Source organism: Lampetra fluviatilis, chromosome 18 (assembly GCF_964198595.1).
Source record: "Lampetra fluviatilis chromosome 18, kcLamFluv1.1, whole genome shotgun sequence".
In the NCBI taxonomy this organism is placed as follows: Eukaryota; Metazoa; Chordata; class Hyperoartia; order Petromyzontiformes; family Petromyzontidae; genus Lampetra; species Lampetra fluviatilis.
This window is the reverse complement of record NC_136292.1, coordinates 4,260,853-4,280,513: the sequence shown is the minus strand read 5'-3', so window position 1 is coordinate 4,280,513 and position 19,661 is coordinate 4,260,853. Positions and strand designations below refer to the sequence as shown.

Genomic DNA, 19,661 nt, shown 5'->3' with positions numbered 1-19,661 from the left:
AAGCGTAATAAATCAAAGAGGCGTTAAACACCCTTTTCCTATTACGCCGCTGCGGAAAGCCGCTACACGAACCTGTGTTTGGGCGCGTAATGGGGAGCCCCCCGGAGATTACACGGCTCTGCAGGCACGCCGCTGTGTAAACTACGAATACACTCCAGACTCTCTCCCTCCTCGTGGCAGCGACAGGCAATGTTTTTCACTCGCTCCTCATTCTCTCTTTTTGTTTACGATCAGTGGAAACAAGAAGATGCTCGGTGTATTCGGCACTTTGCTTCGTTCATCATTTCGTAATTTTTTTGTAATCAAAATTTTTAAAACTTGGCTTTATGTAAACCCCCCCCCTCCAGCTCGCTCTCTCGCTCGCTCGCTCCTCATTCTCCACGCACGCTCGAAGCTCTGCTACTGCTGACACATCCATCTGGCTCAACCACCTGAATGTAAAATTCTAGTTGTTGCTCTACATCGGCCCCTAGGAAGAAGAAGACCTATGCTGTTTCGTATTCTCAGTGCTGTGTACAACCAACCACACTGCAGGTCGCAACACTTCTCTCTCTGCCACTTGCCTCGCACTGCTCCTCTTCGGAATTCCCTCTTATCGTCTCGGTTGCCAAGTTCTCACGGTAACCTGTTTGTTTCCGGTCCCTAGATGTTTTGGGCCTGTCCTCTGCAACTTTGATAGGTGAAAAAGATGTTGTGATTTCAAATGCCCCTACTAGACATGTTTTTAAAATAGAGTTATAGCTCAACGTATTCCTCCTGTATAAATACATTATTTGATTCTGATTCTGGATATACAGATACTAATTTACATCACCGCCTCAATTCACTGCTGGATGAAGGCCTCAACAAACCATGTCAGTAGTGGGGGGGCGGGGTTGGGGTTGCTTGACCATACTTCCCCACGCTGGTCAATGCGGGTTGGTGAGAGGGGTGGGTGGCTGAGGACCGGCTCAGACATCACTCGGCAGTGACGTCATCGCCACGGCCTGGAATCACACTCAGGTCGCCGAGTTCATGGTGCTGTGCACTCTGCTGTTACTCCCCACTTCAACCCGTATCTGAAATATGTACAAAAATAAGTATTGTTACTTGGAGAGATGTGAGTGGATTTTATATGGTGCCATTATGTGCGATTCGTGCAATTAAATATAGTGTAGTGAAGTTTGCTACAACGTGGCTGGTTATTTTTAGACGTGAAATTAAGACTCGTGGTGTCAAAGTACCCCCTCGTTTCACCCTGGGCTAGCAATTTTACAAGAGATCAGCGCAAGTTGCGTGGGTGAAAGGCTTTGATCTATCGGCAGATACAGTTTGGATACTGATGAGTAATCTTTACAAGCCAATGTTAACTTTTACAAAGTGTATTTTCTTTTTTTATTCAGTATATAAACAATTACGTTTATTATGTGTATCATGTTTGTCGTAATCTATATTTTATATTATGCGGTAATCTGTTTCCCAGATGGAGTAAGTCGATTTTCACTGTTCATTTGATTCAGAAAATGTAATTTTTTGGCACTAAAAACATGCCACGCATGGCCACTAGAGAGCGCCATTGCTCATTTAATATTTCTGCTTAATTCTTAATATACAGGGTGTTTCAAAAGAATGGACTCAATTTGAAATGGCTATATCTCTGAAATTGGGTCCATATTTTTTAAACACCCTGAACTTATTTCACCACTTACAGTGGACAACAATATGCATTGCTCTAGTTGCTTGTATTGCAGTATATTCTTTTATATAAAAAAAAACGTAAACACATTTCGATTTAAAGCTTTCGCATGCAGCCTGAGGACGGCTGCTTGCGTTGTGGCCGAAACGTCGTGAGCATTATTTTATTTTATTATGTTTTATTTTTATTATTTTATTACTTCCCTTCTACGTGACTTTACCGAAAGAACCAAGAAGATGAATGTAAACACAATTTATACTTTTCGATTTAAAGCTTTCGTAACTGCAGGGATTCATCTTCTTGGTTCTTTCGGTGAAGTCACGTAAAATGGAAATCATAAAATAATAAAAATAAAACACAATAAAATACAATTCTCACGACGTTTCGGCCACAACGCAAGCAGCCGTCCTCAGGTGAAGAACAGGGCTGTCGGAAAGACAGCGTCCGAATGAACACCACCAAGCTTGGCAGCGTATAGTAACGCAGTGTATAATTTAATGTTGGGTTTGTCTATGGCAGTGTATTATAACGGGGTATATCCGCGTGATGTAAGAAGTTTAGCTGGAGGTATATTCGGTAAAGTCACGTAGGTAAAACATCAAAATTAATGAAAATAAAATAAAAACAAAAATCACGACGTTTCGGAGGCAACACAAGTCTCCGTCATCAGGTGGGACCGTCACAGCCAGATTAGCCGCATCAAGTGAGGCAATGATTCAAGATGTAATCCCTTAAAAGCGAGTTGAGGGGGGAGGAGAGGGAGGGGGGAGCTCATCAGAATATGGTAGCCAATGAATGGAACGTATCGGGAGGGAGGGGGGCGGGGCCAAAAGGGTGGGCGACGGCGTGGAAGCGATTGTGCGCAAGCGACAAACTACTGCACACGCCAACACAATGGACAGAGAGGGGGAGGGGAGGTCTGATACACATGATAGACAAAAGAACGAAAATGTCCATGTTTATACCAATGCTGGCTGAACAATGAAGAGAGTACCGTTAAAAAATAACTGGGGATGTTAACACTCGGTAAAGTAAAGTAAAATAGTGCCTGTCAGGTAAGATGGTCCAAAAAATTGTAATTAAGTCCCCCCCCCCCACCACCTACACATTCCACAAGTAGTGACTAATCCCATATCTGCATTTTCATAAATATGCTAAATTCCTCTGTTTAACCCCTGCTTAAATATACGCTGCCAAGCTTGGTGGTGTTCATTCGGACGCTGTCTTTCCGACAGACCTGTTCTTCACCTGAGGACGGCTGCTTGAGTTGTGGCCGATACGTCGTGAGAATTGTATTTTATTATGTTTTATTTTTATTATTTTATTATTTCCCTTCTATGTGACTTTACCGAATGAACCAAGAAGACACAATTTACATTGTTTGTAACCGTGTAACCGGTTGGAAGCACTTGTAATGGGTGGCGCAGTGGTTAAATCACTGAAGGCTCTGTGAGAACTGGCAAACCTCAGTTCGATTCCCGGCCATGGCTAACATCAGAAATGATCGAGTGTTATCTGAGGTCATCATTTACATGTTTGACTTTCTGATGTCACGACATCGTTAGATTGCAGCACTGTGAGTGATGATGGCGAAGTGTTTGGGGGAGGCTTTCATCCAGCAGTCGACTGATGGCGGCTGACGGTGATAGATGGGTTGACAATTTATAGTACTGGACCCTGTTATTGTTCTTAGTTTATCTACGGACACGTTTTTCTACCCGAATCAAAATGATGAAGAAAAACAATAATATGCCCTACCGTTTCTGGCAATAACACAGGTGTTTGAACGTTTGAACATCTGTGTTATTGCGGGAAAGGCTAAAGCCTATTCTTGTTCATCACGTCATTAATCCGTTTATAAAAGCACCGTTTATTGCTTTAATTGATTAAGAATTACATAATTAATAGGTGACACAAAGTAATTGTGCCACCAAAAATTGCCCCATTCGCAGACATGATAGAAATGTGCACATCCTGAATATTTTGTCGAAAAAGAATGCATTCAGGATGTCGTGAATACGTTTGAGATTAAATAAGCGGCATGTGATGGATTTTATTCAATGATACTGTAGTGCTAATCAAAAATGGCAATTTACGAAATATATTTAGTAGATGTGGATTCTAATCATTTGAGGCATTGTTGTTACTTAATGATTGAGTGGAGAATGAAAGCATCAGATTAGTTTGTACTTGATGAGAGTAGTAATGATCATCAGCCATGTTCGATCAACTATTGGATGAAGACCTCCCAAAGCCACCATCATATCTGACTATCATGTTATTGAATATCAAATCAAGAATGTACTTGACCCTTTATTATAAATCATGGTGTTTAGTGCGCGTCAATTAAGAATTATTTAAAGTCAAATCCATAAACATAAAATCCATTTTGATTTACATCTCATTTAAAAAGTGACAACAGATTAAACATTTCCCGAACATAATTGCACCATTCGTCTGTCTTTCTCGATATAATCGAGGTGACTTTTAGACCATTGTTGAATTTTAAAAAAAATGTGCTTACGGACCAAAGGTCGCTTGATGTATCGTGCTGCGCGCCTGTTGTGTTTTTTCTTCCGCCGGGTCTGGCTTTTGGCGGGTGAGGAGGAGCGGGAGAGAGAGAAGGGATGGCTACGCTCCAGCCGCATGTCGCAGTGAATAGCCAAAGCCTTGCTGGCAAACACGGCAGGATTAGCATGTGCTGGAAAAACTGTGTTGACTTCCTTCGCTTTACTTGGCTCGTGGCAAAAAAAATTGAAATATGGTGTAATACTTTGTTTAAAAAAAATATGCCTTAGCTAAGTATGGAGAAAGGGGGCACCCAAACAAAATTTATGCTCGTATTACCGGGACATAATTTTAGCCACGGAAAAAAGTAAAACAAAGATACTTTGGGCAACGTGAATGTGCGTGCTTTCTTGACGTTAGAACCACACTCCTGCCCCTGGCCCCGATTCCCTCTGCACAACTCAAGTCTGCCGCAAAAGACTGCGAACCTTTGTGATGCACACATTTACGCGCAGATATGGGCAAATTAGCTTAACCGTAATGTACAGGTGTCAAGTGCCGACATTACGGGCTTTTCCGTATGCATGGGCTGGGAAAATTACTTTGGCTCGGGACAAAGAAACCCCTTTATTTACCCGACGCCAAATGTGAACCATATGCTTGACGTGGTTGAATTGAGGCCTTCAAAGCGTGTATTGATTTTGGTAGATTGTAAACACCACCCCCCCGCCCCCGCCACAGCCACAGTTGATATCTGGGGGCCCCACCTGGCCCCCTCATGTGTGCGGGCCCCGTAACCCCCCCCCCTCCGCCGGGCGTCACCGATGCAGTGGAGCGAGCCGGCGGAGAAGAGCCGCGTGCCGCGTTGCTCCAACGCCGAACCGCGGCAGACATTGGTGTTGGGGGGTGTGGAGGGGGACTCGTCTGTGAAGACGCCGAGGCACATGACCCTGGCGACTGGACGTACGTGGCCACGATGGGGGGGTGGGGGGGGCGGTCTGACCCTGTCAAATGCTCGGGCTCCGCTTTGAGAGGTGGCGGCCGCAGCAGAGTCTGGGAGAGATGAGAGGTTGGGAGGCGTTGGGCAGTTGGCAGCCGAGTGTGTGGTGCGTGTGTATGTGGTGGGGAGCGGTGGTGTAGTGGTTAGCGCGCTGCGCTACGAACCCGGCGACACGGGTTCGATTCCCGCTCACGGCCAACACCAAGTGACAAATATCTGAACCGGTCCCGGGCCTCCCCTAGGTCGACTCAGCCTCAAATGAGTACCTGGTGCGGTGTGTAAACATCGCCACTGGGGAGACAAAGGCGGTCGGGCGTGGTGCTGGCCACCCACCCCCTCGTGTGCCGTTCCGGCCTTCATAGGTGCTCGCTAACAGCACTTGCCCCTACAGTCTGTTAAGGCTATACGGGGGATCTTTATCTTTTATGTATGTTGGACTTCTTTCGCACCATACAAAGCCAAACGTGCTAATCGGAGGTGCGGGGGAAGGACGACTAAACACAAAAAAGGAGTTCGAAAGAAATAAGTTGTCAATCTTGATGATTTAAAAGCGCATGGCTCCAGTAGCGTCCTAATATCGGAAGGAAAAGCGTTCCAGACGCAGAAGTGACTCTCTCTGTTCGATGGTTGAGCCGCTGCTGGCAGGGTGACCGGAGTTCGCGTGATGGTTTATGCTCCTTAACGAAATCGGCAAGGTATTGTGGTTCATTTGCGGCGAGCACTTTGTGTGTAACGAGTGAGTAGGATTAGTACTTCGGAAGAGTGGTTTACAAGCACCTGGTCACATCTGCCTGTTCATGTTCGAGTCCTGAAATAGATTTTTGAATATATTTTTTTTGTTGCGTGAAACTACTAAATTAGCACTGAAAAAAATGTGGCTTTAGAATCTACGAAATATTTATTTTCACTGCCCATGTACTGATCATACAATAATGCGATATGTAATAATTAGATATATAAAGATTGTTTGTATGGAATGTTATAATACAAATGTAGTTCCGCTTTTTGTGATAGTTTTTAGTTTGAAGGCCACATGATAATAAATCCATGACAAATTAAAATGCTTAAAAAACACATTAAAACACCGTAACATTTGACCAAATTCGTATTATTTTACAAAGACATGCTACGTTTGCATCAGGAGAGACTTGTGCATCCTGTGCACAATGCCATGGCGCCGTGAAACACTCAGCCCGACGCGGTAGCAGAAGCACTCCCTTGTGGATCAGTCAAGGTGAAGATGTCACAACGACCAAAGCCACTGATGCCACCAATGCCTCGCTCACGCTTGTCACCCAGATCCCCAGCAGCTGCTGTACAGTCGACGCCGCGACCTGCAAGATCTGCCCTCACATTATCGCAACATCTGACCTTAGCAGTAGCGTAACGGACGTGAGGGGGTGCCTTGCCCCCCACACCACATCGTGGTGGTCAAAGCTACGAGTTGGGACCCCCTTGATGACTAACATTCTTCTTCTTTCGTATAGCGTGTAAGCAACAGTTCGTATAGATGATGTCATTGTTGCATGTTGAGGTCCTTCAACCAATCCTAGGCGGCAGTAGATGCTGTATGGATGGCAGCGATTCCACAAGGGTGTGTGCGGATGGTGCACTGCAGGTGATGTGTTTGATGGTTTGGGCTTTACCACAGTCGCAGATTGGTGAATCTTTGATTTTCCATTTATTTTCCATTCATGGAACTGCCATGAGAGATGGTTTCAACGACGGTGTAAAATAACTTGTTTAAAACGCGGTTTCAATTTATTTACATAGCCCGAGGTGCGACCGTGCGAAACAACTCAAATGTTTGGCGCCCCATCCGACCGTTCGCCGCACCCCCTGAGCTGATTATGTCGTCACTACACTACTGATTATGTCGTCACTACGCCACTGATGATGTCGTCACTACGCCACTGATGATGTCGTCACTACGCCACTGATAATGTCGTCACTACCACTGATAATGTCGTCACTACCACTGATGATGTCGTCACTACGCCACTGATAATGTCGTCACTACCACTGATGATGTCGTCACTACCACTGATGATGTTGTCACTACGCCACTGATAATGTCGTCACTACCACTGATAATGTCGTCACTACGCCACTGATGATGTCGTCACTACGCCACTGATAATTTCGTCACTACCACTGATGATGTCGTCACTACCACTGATGATGTCGTCACTACGCCACTGATAATGTCGTCACTACCACTGATAATGTCGTCACTATGCCACTGATGATGTCGTCACTACGCCACTGATAATGTCGTCACTACCACTGATGATGTCGTCACTACCACTGATAATGTCGTCACTACGCCACTGATAATGTCGTCACTACCACTGATGATGTCGTCACTACGCCACTGATGATGTCGTCACTACGCCACTGATAATGTCGTCACTACCACTGATAATGTCGTCACTACGCCACTGATGATGTCGTCACTACGCCACTGATAATGTCGTCACTACCACTGATGATGTCGTCACTACCACTGATAATGTCGTCACTACGCCACTGATAATGTCGTCACTACCACTGATGATGTCGTCACTACGCCACTGATGATGTCGTCACTACGCCACTGATGATGTCGTCACTACGCCACTGATGATGTCGTCACTACGCCACTGATGATGTCGTCACTACGCCACTGATAATGTCGTCACTACGCCGCTGATTATGTCGTCACTACGCCACTGATTATGTCGTCACTACGCCACTGATTATGTCGTCACTACGCCACTGATGATGTCGTCACTACAGCACTGATAATGTCGTCACTACGCCACTCTGGGCCTGAGGTCTTCCCCAATGCCGGTCTCTGCACCCTGACCGACCATTCTCCATCCTAGACACACGCAGGAAGAGCGACCCAGTGTGTTGCCCTTCCTCCGCGCCTCTCATTAGCATGGTTGGCTACGTATGGTGCGAAAAAAGTTCAACATACATACATGTTCCACCTAGCACATATATGTTTTTAAATCCTTTATATCAGAGGTGTGGACTCGAGTCATGTGACTTGGACTCGAGTCAGACTCGAGTCATGAATTTGATGACTTGCGACTCGACTTGGACTTGCATAACAATGACTTTGTCCCACCTCTGCTTTATATTAAGTTCGCTTGCTTGCTTACGACCGTGCAAATCTTTAGGTCGTTTTTTAACCCACTTCCCGTGATCCAATCGAGCTGACATTTTGCACACAGACTCGTTGTGCGTGACAATGCATTTTCGTGAAAAAATATTTTAAAAATTACACTGTTTAGGGACATTTTTTAAAATATTTAATTACCAATTGTTTAATGCTGCCAGAGGACGAGAGGACTCTAGCCGCCCCGATGCCACGCATATAAAGGATTTATAGTGAAAAACTTTGTTTTTTACGGGTTTACTTGTTAATATACTGAATCATATCAACAGGACTTACCTGCTCCGTTCTCCTCCTGACTTCATTGCCACACAGTTCCTCGCATATATCTCAAACGCCTATGCTCAAATGCCAACAGGTTATTTATTTAAGTTGTAGTGAAAGTGTAGCCCAAGTGTCACACGATAACGTCTAGCTCCTGAATCGTGATAATAACCTCAGTTCGACTGGTATAAATATTACAATACAAACTAACCATAGCATGCATTCTTTGTTTGCAGATAACCATGGATATTGCAATGTTACGAGACTGTACAAATTCGTCTTCTTGGTTCTTTCGGTAAAGTCACGTAGAATGGAAATAATAAAATAATAAAAATAAAACATAATAAAATAATTCTCACGACGTGACTTTACCGAAAGAACCAAGAAGATGAATCCCTGCAGTCACGAAAGCTTTAAATCGAAATGTACAAATTCGTTCAAGAATAACATCTCCAAAGTTAGGGGTGAAATTTGATTCAGACTGAACACAAAGTTCACACGTGGGGGTGCGCTGTCGTTTTAAATACTCCACAACTCGCAGCTCTGTCCGTAGTTTACACAGCCCGCTCAACCCGAGTTGATAAGCAGTGCAGTCCAGAGGCTCGGCATGCTGACAGCTTTACGGTGCCGGTAAACAATGATAACAACAACAGAGAGAGAGAGTAGACCATTGGAAAGGGGCTGTGTGATGAAGGGCTATAAAGTGTAGACCAGGCACTGTGGCAGTTCCCTTTAAAGTCATTTAATCGCCGCTTGTGGATTATTTATGGGTTCGCTCCGATACTCGGCCCCTACGGTGCTCTGTTTAAAGTGCTCAACTCGCAATCACCCGCAGGCGAGTTGGTCTTTCGTCACTCTGAGATTGATGAAATCTTATACTCTTACTTCTTTCGGTAAAGTCACGTAGCTAAAAAATTAAATTAAAATTGATAAAAAATAAAATAATAAAATCACGACGTTTCGGAGGCAACACAAGTCTCCGTCATCAGGTGGGACCGTCACAGCCAGATTTGCTGCATTTTTTATTTTATTTTTATTAATTTTTATTTCATTTTTTACCTACGTGACTTTACCGATAGAACTATGATGAAATCATATTTTATTCAGGGACGCTTCACTGAATTTCAACGCTTAATTGTTTTAAGGAGTTGTCCTGCATTCGGATGTTTGGAAAATTCAACCGAGGAGTGTTGTGTGTGCTTTTTTTTCGAAATTTCCGAGAAATGTCTCATATGCAAGGGGATAAGATATTTAACGTATTGCACAAACGGATTCACAAATCCACTTTCTGTACTGCCATCTCCTGACCGCCTCGCTGGATCACAGGCGTGCACCGCCAACACTAGCTCGATAACAAAGTGATTCAAGATCATCACTTGGTGTCCATGGTGAGACAGGCCATGGCCATAGAAACATATACTGTACCTCTTTCCACTGGCACATCCGAGCCGCGCTGGAAAGCCGAGCCAGGCTGTGATAGGTCAGTAGGCTCTGGATTCGTATTTGTACCACTGCAGAAGCCAAGCGGTGGCGCTGGCGCTATGCACAATGCGTGACATCAAAACGCATGCACGTGGCGCGGTGACAGTGTGTTTGACTTGTTCCTGACTGACATCGCCCTTGGCCCTGCTTAGCCCCAAAGATAGCACGGGTTGGTTCCGGCTCTGCACAGAATGTTTGTTTGTAAATTAGTACCTGGTGCAGTGTGTAAACGTCCACTCAGCTCCTGGCGTGCCATGCTGCCTTCATGGGTGCTCGCCATCAACACTTAATCCAATACTCTATGGGGGATCTTTGTGTTTGTATGCCTATTTTGATCCAAAGTGTGATGTGTACATCACGACATGAACTCTATCAAAGCAGTGCAACCAACCCTTTGTGTTGGAGATTGGCTCATAAAAGCAGATGTTACAGAGCTACATTTGAGATCCCTTCAAGTTGCCTATGGGCCACACACAACGCTTTCCTACCTATCCTGCCACCATTGATAGTAATGTTTGTCACGTGCTAGTCCAATATTTGTATTTATCGTAGCTGGAACTTGTTTTTTATTGGTGACCAAGTTGAGCTAATTCACTCACTGCCCTTGAGAACCCTGTTTAATCACGTGGGGCTGCCTGCATGTTGAACCAAGGATCTCAGTGTGACCAGCTTAGTGCTCTGACCTCTGAGCTACCTATCCGCCACAGCCTTAATAGGCCCTCAGTAGCAGCCCTCGTCCTGATAGTATATAAGATAAAACAGGAATATCCATCTCCTATGTTGTCTCCACAATTCAACACATACGAGATGGGAAACCAACAGTGATCTTCACTGCAATCCGCAGGTTCTTCGCGCGGCTTACAACGAATTGCCCGAAGATCAATTTCTCGGGATATTCTATAAACACATTCCAGAAAATAAAGAGTGCATATTTGGAATGTCTTGGCGCAGTGGCGGTGGGGTGCAGGAAACGTAAGGGTCACGAGAACGTTGACAGTCCTCAGAATCAGCTTGCCGTGGATATTTTTTTGAAATGCCTACAATTAAAAATGAATGAGCTATTCGGGCTTCGGACGTGGGAAATTCTGGCCGTGTAGATTTTCATAACACGGTGCTGAAGAGTTTCAAGTTTATTTTGTTGGACCAGGTAAGAACTCGGGAGACTTGATCGTCTCTAAAATACAGGTTTTTTTGGGGTTAAATCGCGTAAATATTTACACAGACGAGATGGTAAACCAGCAGTGAAAATTTACGCGATCTAATCCAAAATAAATCTCTATTATGGATGATTTTGGTCGCGAAAGCCTCCGGATCGTCTTGTTTGCAAGAGTGAACACGTGGCGGCGGGGGGGGGGGGTCACCACAACGACAAAATCGAAACAAATACTAAATAAACAGCAGTAAGGCAAATAGAAATCAGCACAAGAACAACTGTGTAACGTGAGAATCAAAAATATTTGCACGAACATAAATCCATGTTGAATAAATAGATTTCCTTTCGTGTAGGTCGGCTCGGCCAGATTGTGTTAGACTGATCACAGCACAATCACAAAATTAAGCGACAAAAATAACCGTTGCTTTCCATCACACGGAAGTTTCAATTAAAAACAATCTGTATCGATACAGTTGATGCCTTGTTATTTGCATTAATGTCAGGGGGCACTATCACATATCGTATGATCCTCATTACCTATTAAAATAACCAATGTTATTTAACATTTAACACATAGATAAATGCGCGAATCAGGATGTCTTTACTGCACGACGACTCTTTTATCTGTAAAAATGCAGATCAAAAACATTGCAAATAAATAGACTCATCATTACAAATCAGTCAATTCGTGCATAGCCGACTTAAAAGATTGAGCCACACGGACCGCTGCTGAAGAGAAGGTAGCAGAGATCATTTGCGGTGCTTTGACCACGGTCACTCGAAAAGCACAGGCGGCTATTTATAGCACCATCCGGCAGGGCCCAGTCGAGGCGACGAGGAGGAGGAGAGGTCCGGCGAAGGAGCGTCTGGACAATGAAGGCATCGTGGACAATGAAGGCATCTTGAGAGTGGGAGGTCAGCGGCACACGGTGTGCGCATCGCAAAAAATCGCCCAGGGGGAGAGATTGTCAGAGCATCACCGGTGGCCCCATGATCCCCCCCCCTCCTTTACAGTGGCGTAGTGACGTGCAAGCAAATGAGTGCTCTTATGATGATGGTGAGTATAATGCCTGCAGAAAACGGTTTTGTCGTGAACAAGGCGGACGACGGAATAATTATTTGCCAAGAAACCCATTTTACCTGCAAAGCAAAACAACAACTTCCATGTGCGGCTTTTATCCACAGATGGATGTCTGGGCACGAGGCTCAGGAACGTGACCTCGATGGGACTTCGAGAATGAACGTTCCTGTTGACCGCCTTGCAATCCAGCAAGCAGTGGATTATTTGCTTTGTCAAAACGCGTGACAATGCATCAAATCCCCTTATCCATGCAACAACGTGTAAAACAGAAGTTTTGAAAATGCATTAGAGGTTGCGAATAATAATCTAAGTTTAGATCAGAGGAGAGTCACTCTCCAACACACCGGTGTGCTGAACGAGTAAGGAATTGGTATGTTTTGTTTACGTTGCAAACATTACTAATAGTCTGTGTCGGGTGGTGGCGGGTTTGACGACGCATTTATAATTAGCGATCTAACCTAAAAAAACATCTGATACGTTTAAATTAATATTTGTGTCATCCTTCCTTCTTTTAAACTAATTGTTGGCACTCGGTACACTTGATCAAACAAAGTTAGACCAAAACAAAACTGCATAAAACTACCGTGGCATACCGAGCTGATGTGTAGTACATGTATGAGAATAATTGAAAACCCCTCGTTATAAGTTGCTTTTCTGGGAGGTTAAATTAGACTTTGCTGGTGCAATCTGTGTGGCATGCTTTGCAAAGCACAGCGATTGTTGGTCCATATATGGTAACCTTTTGTCGATTGCTGTGTGGGGAGAGTTGTAGACGGGGGGGGGGGGGGGGGAATGGATCTTTAAAAAAAGAACGATAAACAATTTACAAAGGCTGCATATTGAGGGAAATTACGCAGAATATTTTGACATCTGTTGTAGCCACGAGAGAGCATGATAAAAAGCCGTAGTTTGTTTTAATTTGTACTGGACGCTTTTAACATGGTCATTGTTGTAGCTGGCGTGCTTGGCCTCATGGTGTCGTTATCAATCAAGCAGGCTATGAATTGTCTTCGATATTTATTTTCTTGAATGTTACCATTACTTACTTTTTTTTCCCCACCCAAAGGATGTTCAGGCATGCGCTGTGTTTCCACCGGCCACGAAATGTTACCGGTCTATGGCGGGCAGGGGAAGAGAGAGAGAGAGAGGCGGTTTGGGGGGGGGGGCCTCATAATTGCCCCTTGTGTGTCGACAGCACGGCCACAGCTAACGCTCGGCGCCCACGTTGGCAATCTGTTCGAGGTCACTGGACTGCGCTCGGCGCGAGAAACCTCGTGGACTCCTCGGCATGCGAGCGCGGTGGAAAAAGTCGGCAATTAAACGCGAAACCGAGAAACCCCTTCCCTGCCGATGACGTGTGCACGGGACGTCATCGGCCACGATTGTACAGGGTGCTTCAAAAATGTGTTTAAACTCTTATATGGGACTATCGTTTTTAATGGAAAGAGAACGGGTAATAATACACGGTAACATGATGACAAATGTATGTTAATAGCTTAAGAAAGTCAAAGAGTCTCCACTGGTTCGCCATCGTTGTCAACACGTTGCCTGGAATCTTCTCCAAGGTGGTCTTCAAAGCCCGGAGGCACATTTCTTGTGGTATTGTGGCAAATTCTCAGAAGTGTTAACATTTTTTTGAAGCGCCCGGCATTTTCGCAGAAGAGTTTACAACTCTCAAATCCGGACACCTGGCGATCAAGACATTTAAGTCACCCCCCTCCCCCCTCAGCCTTCATTTCTTTGATTCGTAAAAAGGAAAGTAAAAAAAAGTGACACCATGCTGGCTAGGCAACGTTAAGTTGCGCCTCATTCGCTTCGGAACTTTACAGATCTCGCGAGGCGTGTAATGCTATGCTCAAGCTGACATCCACGTTAAAATAAACGCAGCAATGTTCTGTGAAGCAAAACAGCGCCGTCGTGTAAACAAGCCGCCCCGCAGTTGCGCGGAGCTGCGGCGTTGAACGATTTCTGAATAAATGGAGGCCTGTCTGTGCTGATTCTGTTTAAGGGATCTCAAGGAACGTCCGCACGCAGTACGCGCTGAGCGGACATAGCCATTGCCTCTATATCGGGTTATGCACAGCTTTAAGTTACAAAGCGTTACCGGATCGTTTTTGCTGGTTCGGCTAGTTTTGCGAGTTGAGCTCGCTCTTCCAGCAAGCTTAAAATACTTATTTTAGTAATGTTGTTCGTATGCCGCGTGAAAAAAAGCAACAGGGCTGCAATTGTAAGTTCCACGTTGTAAGGCATTCCACGGCAGCATCCAAGATGGTAGCTGAGTGGAGTAGTTCACTAGTTCAACCAGAGTACGCGTGCTGTATCGGGGTAGCTGAGTGGAGCCCGCTTGTTCAACCAGAGTACGCGTGCTGTATCGGGGTAGCTGAGTGGAGCCCGCTTGTTCAACCAGAGTACGCGTGCTGTATTTGCGTAGCTGAGTGGAGCGCACTAGTTCCACCAGAGTACGCGTGCTGTATTGGGGTAGTCATCAGCGGCGTGCGTTTGACGGCTTGCACCTCGTCGCATTCACACTTTGGTGGAGTTCTCGATCTCCCGTTTATGGAGGAGACATCAACACCCTCCTCCTCTTCCACGTGTTGCTCGGACACGGTCGGGAGCGATCCACTCGTTTCGGTCAAAATTGTGCATGCGGTGACATCACCCAGCGTGTTTAAACAACCTCCGTGACAAGAGCCCAAACCATGTGTTCACATTTGCTACGTTGATCTCAAACGAAAGAGTGTTTATTATCCGTCTCCGACGATAGGCCTGTATACGCGAACGCCTTGTGCCAATGTGTGATCAGCATCGTGAACATCGCTTCGCATTAAGCCCTGTAGATTGTGTGGGTGATCAATGGCTGCTTGAGAAGTGCTCACGATCATTTGATTGTCCATTTCCTATCGCGTATCTTTCACTTGTCAGCAGTTTACAATTGCTGGTTCGTGCCATTAGAACTTTCCATTCGTCACTTTTAATTTCGCATTGACAGCACAAACAAACGCGCGTTTTAGTTGCTATTCCAAGTCACGAGATCTTGACCATGAGTGTGTGTGTGCCTCGTGAGAGGCTTGCCTTCTGGCTTTTGTACCACTCCTTAACCATCCTTCAGTGGTTTATAACAAAAAAAGAAAGGAAACACAAATACAACTGACCCTCTTTGACTCAGCCCAGCCACATCATTGAGCATTTGATCTCGGAGAAGTGAGGATTCGAATAATTACCACAGGCGGTTTAGTATTGTTGTGCAAACGTAGTTTGGCTTGGCAACTCGGCCATTAAAACTTCTGCGCTTTAAGATGAAAAAAATAAAGAATTGTAACCATGTGGGTCTGCGTGCGGCCACCCCAGTAAACTAAATCTAAACTTTTTTTTTTACCAAGTAAAGAAAGCCCACTGAGCTGTATAGCTCTTTTTCAGAAGCGACCTGGCCACAGACGATAGCTCAACGGAAGTGGCTTATCGTGTGGAAATGTATAGCAGCCACAACACTCTAAATGCACGTGGAGGGAAAGGAACCGGGGGGACCCGGAGAGAGAGACACGCAAACTCCAAATATACAGCAGGCGTAAGTCAGGGGGTGGGATCGAACGCCACGACCTCGTGTATACCAGGCGAGGTAGTTAACATCTCGCCACCGTGGCTCCCAACAAGTAGATCGGCGGCGACAAAGACGTGTCAAGCCATTTGCCGGGATTAAACAAGGCACCACCCACTCCCCTCTCCCGATAAAGGTGCAGATTATCCTGCCCTTGACTGAAACTGTCACGAGCCGCCATCAAACTCGCTCAACAAAGCTGCGGTTGTTTCTCCAGAGGCTCGCAGTGGCGCTCACCCCCAAATCGTAGCTCGTTACACAACTAAAATTGAGCACGAGTCGTTTCTCTCCTCGCCAGCAACTGGTGGCTATAAATAATCGCCAGTATATCTCTGCCGGGTTTTAGTTGTTGTTTAGTTGTTGTTGTTTTAGTTGTTGTTCTTGTTGTTGTTATTATTCTTAGGTTTTTTCGGTAAAGTCACGTAGGTAAAACATCAAAATTAATACAAATAAAATAAAACAAAAATCACGACGTTTCGGAGGCAACACAAGTCTCCGTCATCAGGTGGGACCGTCACAGCCGGATTAGCTGCATCAAGTGATGCAGCTAATTGTCAGCGATAGTCGTTGTGCTTTGAACTTCAACTTGGAGGGAGGGTGGTGGTGTGCCACAAGGCTGCGTGGTGGTGCTTGTAGCCAAGGCTGGTGTTGCTGTATTTTTATTTTCGTGACGGGATACATCTTCTTGGTTCTTTCGGTAAAGTCACGTAGAAGGGAAGTAATGAAATAATAAATTATTTTAAAATAATACATTATTTTATTACGTTTTATTATTTTATTACTTCCATTCTACGTGACTTCACCGAAAGAACCAAGAAGATGAATCCCTGCAGTCACGAAAGCTTTAAATCAAATCGTGACGTGATACTTTAATCGGCGGGGGTGTGGGGGTATAGGTTATTGGAGGCTGATATTGGACACTGTTTTTGCCATAGGCGTATGTACAAAATGTCAAAAAACAACATATGGAGAGTGGCCAATTTGTGTAATTGGAAGGTCATTATTCTTGTAAAGAAAACACGTTTTTACGTGTTCTTTAGTAGGGGGTGGAGTTGGGGGTTGTTCGTGATATAATCGTGCTTGCGTGAAGAAATGCACGTTGCTTGCCCACCTCCGATTTAGCACGGTTGGCTACGTACGGTGCGAAAGAAGTTCAACAAACATACATATGAGCATGAGGATGGTGCCTTTTTTTCTCTCAAGTGGCGGAAAACGTAAGATGCATGATGCGTCAATATTTCGCTTTACTCACGCGTAGAGCAAACCGATGTCATTAGAATGAGAGTTGCACTTGGCAATGGTACGGAGACCGGTGGGTGAGTCATTACCGCGCGTGACATATGCGGGAGTGGCGGTGGCTTTTTTTTAATACCGTAACACTTCTCAGAGAGCGTTTCCGTGAACTAAAAAAAAATTTGAACATTTCCTATTGGCCAGGAGGAAAATGACCGCGGTGATCTTTCCCTGTATTGCTTTGTCAAGTGGGACCTGTTAAGCCATGATTTTTTTAGGGTCTCTTAAGTGCAGCATGCTTTAATGACCAAACGCAGCCCATTGAACGCAATACCTATAATAATGGGTCCGTGTCCACCCCGTGATGTTCGTATCATTGTTTCTCTAAACAGCCTTGGGACTTGAACTTTGCGGTAGCAGAGCTGCTGCCTCGACAATAACGACGTGTAAAATGTAGCCAAATGTAGCGTGCATAATAAACATCGGCATACCACGTTGTGAACGAGCACCTTTAAAGAAGGCAAGAATGATAAATACAACATTTTGAGTGAGCTTGTCTGCCCTGTGAGTGAAACCAATCAGCCTCGAGGCCGTATTATTATTCGGGGTTGAAACGTTAAGGAAATATGTTTTGGAATGTTTGCAGTTAAAGCGATCAAGATGCAAGCTACCTCGACGGCCTATAACAAGGGCTCGGTAACCTGCTGCTCCGGTGCTGAATGCGGCTGTTTAAGGACTGACCCGCGACGTGAGCCGTCTCTTATTCACCCACAGTGCATTGCGGCTCGTGAAATATGGAGTTTATTTTTTACCAAATTAGATTTTTTTTTACCAAATTAGATTTTTTTTTTTACCAAATTCGATTTTCTTTTTGTACAGTACACGTCCAGTACACACTTGCACACATACGTACGAACAACATCACCCGTAACTCAGTGGTTCTCAACCGTGTTGATGTGATGGTCCTAGATCCTCTGATTAGTAATCCATGATTAGAGGGCGCCACGGCAGAGGTCGCAATCAGGTACCCGTTTGGGACTGGTGCGGCCGGGTACGGGTACGGGTAAGCCGTGAGTCACTGGTGAGTAACCGTTTGTCACTCATTTCCCAACGTCTTGTCTCTTCACACAATTCAAGTTCCTAGAATCAACCCACCCGCGCCTGCAACATGGCTTCATCCCAGAGGTCGCAATCGGGTACCCCTACCCTACCCGATACCCGGCCGGGTACGGGGAGCCGGATATCGGGTAGGGTACGGGTACGGGTACCCATTTGCGACCCTGGTGCGGCCGGGTACGGGTAAGGAATCAAAACCCGTTTGCGACCTCTGCGTCACGGTGGCGAAGTAGACATTGCCTCCCTCGCCTGGCACGCACGAGGCTTGCAAGTTCGCACGATGATGGTGGTCACATGGATTTTTTTTCTCCCTCTGTGTTCCTCCGGTTTTGCCCTCCAAAAGTAAAAACGTGCGTTTAGATCACGTGATATTTTAAAATTATTATTATACCCACATGTGATAGAAGCCACTTCGATGAGCTGTCGTGCGTGGTCCGGTCGCCTCTGAAAAAAGAGCCACATAGCTTCGTGGGCTCCCGACACACAGGTTCGTTCTAGATCTTAAGTTTTGGTGACTGCAGTGATCCATACTCTTTGGTTCTTTCGGTAAAGTCACGTAGGTTAAAATAAAATACATTTTTTATTTCTTGCTGTGGCCTTCCACCTCATGACGGAAGCTTGTGTTGCTTCCGAAACGTCGTGATTTGATTTATTTTATTTTTATTTTATTTTTTTATTTAAATGTATTAAATTTTATACCTGCATGACTTTACCGAGAGAACCAAAGCGTACATAGGTTCGTTTTATAAAAAATAAAATAACACCAATTACACCCGCGACTCCCTCCTTGTCCCGTCTGGAGGTAGCTTTGGCCCAAGATCTCACCGTCAGCGGTGAACATTTAAAACGGTGCCAGTCAGTGCGAAGTCTGTAAACGGTGTTACTCTGCAAAGCGGCCACTGGCTGCATGCAGAACCGATTGGTGGCCAAGCAGCGAGCGTGCGTAGCTCGAAGTCGTTTTTCAATGAGTCCATGGCGATCAAAAACTATCGTGGGAATATGGTTTAATCCTGTTTTTTCACAATACGTTTAAATAAAAGTGACAGTAATCTAACAACCAGAACAGGTGAAACTTCCACAGAGCTCTGTAGTGTAACGGGTAGCATGGCTACCCCCAGAAGCTGGCAACCCAGGTTCAAATCCCGGCTTATATTTTTCTTATTTTACAAATTATGCCGAGGAGATCATCGAGCATGTTGGTTGAAGTTTTAGGAGTCGTGGGTTCACACCTTTTCACGAATTTTATTATTCAAACAACCGAGAAAAAAGTTCATTTTTATTTTTCAAATTTTAAAACATCCAACGGAAAGGGTTTGTATAACGTCGAACATTTGAAACAATTGTAAGCCCGTGTGGTGTAATGGATGTTTGACTGCCTCCTGAAGCTTTGG

At 45.0% G+C, this 19,661-nt stretch overlaps 1 long non-coding RNA gene across 4 annotated transcripts in view; it reads left to right on the top strand.

Moving 5' to 3' along the window:
• Positions 1 to 19,661, top strand: part of LOC144937013 (uncharacterized) — a 106,129-nt gene that overhangs the window by 79,445 nt on the left and 7,023 nt on the right. The window contains exon 3 of one of the 4 annotated variants that reach the window (XR_013637548.1): positions 6,325 to 6,391. The exons of the other annotated variants lie outside the window; for them this stretch is intronic. This is a non-coding gene — a long non-coding RNA (uncharacterized LOC144937013). Of the gene's footprint in view, positions 1 to 6,324; positions 6,392 to 19,661 lie in introns of those variants that run through there. 4 annotated transcript variants of the gene reach the window in all.